The sequence below is a fragment of the Phytophthora infestans genome, genomic scaffold, assembly GCF_000142945.1.
Source record: "Phytophthora infestans T30-4 supercont1.103 genomic scaffold, whole genome shotgun sequence".
Classification (NCBI taxonomy): domain Eukaryota; phylum Oomycota; class Peronosporomycetes; order Peronosporales; family Peronosporaceae; genus Phytophthora; species Phytophthora infestans.
In genome coordinates, this window is record NW_003303656.1 from 76,054 (window position 1) to 76,837 (window position 784).

Consider the following 784-nt stretch of genomic DNA (forward strand, 5'->3'; position numbering starts at 1 on the left):
TTCGTGTGGGCCTGCTCCCTCGACTGCTGATGAGCAAGTGCAACGGCACCGGCTCCGAGAGCGATATCTGACTCCACAAGTCACAACTCCTCAGGAGTATCAGGCGCGCCTGCATATGCAGCTCAACCGCCAACCGGTTCCCTCCATGCGAACCATTCCGGTTGTTCTCAACCCTGGGGAATCCCAGCGTGCTTATGAAGCACAATTCCGAAGCTGGGTGGAGGGAGCTCGACGGCCCCCCTCCTACAATGCTCTTCGAGCAAGTTTCTCTGAAACTGATATTCGTCTTGAGAGACGTTTGCGCCGTTGAGCGGCTAGACCTCACAGAGGAAGCTGGGGAAGACGCGGCACCAGTGTGCGACCTCGGAGAGGTTGGTCCGGAGTGATCCTCACTACCCATGGGCTCGTCGTAATCGACTTCGCCCTCTTCGAGTTCCGAGAACAGAACATCGTTCCCTCTGGGCGGCGCCCGCGGCTCTGACGAGCTTTGAGCTTTGCTCTCTTCTTGTTGACGGCTCATGGAGCGTTGACCGTGGCGACGGCGATACTCTTGGTGGTACTGTGCCACCGAAAGAGACGAAGATGCTCTTGGAGCAGTTGCGGAGCGCAGTTGGGGGTCTGGGACCGACGAGGCAGGGGCGGCGCGACGCGCTGGAGACGTTGGGCCGTGGGCCGGAGTGGAAGTGCCAGGCATCAAGGATGCGAACGCGTTTGTGAGCTCGTGGAGCTGCAGAACGCAGAGGTGAGGTCTAGTGACCTCCGTCGTCTTGACAAGACGTGACCT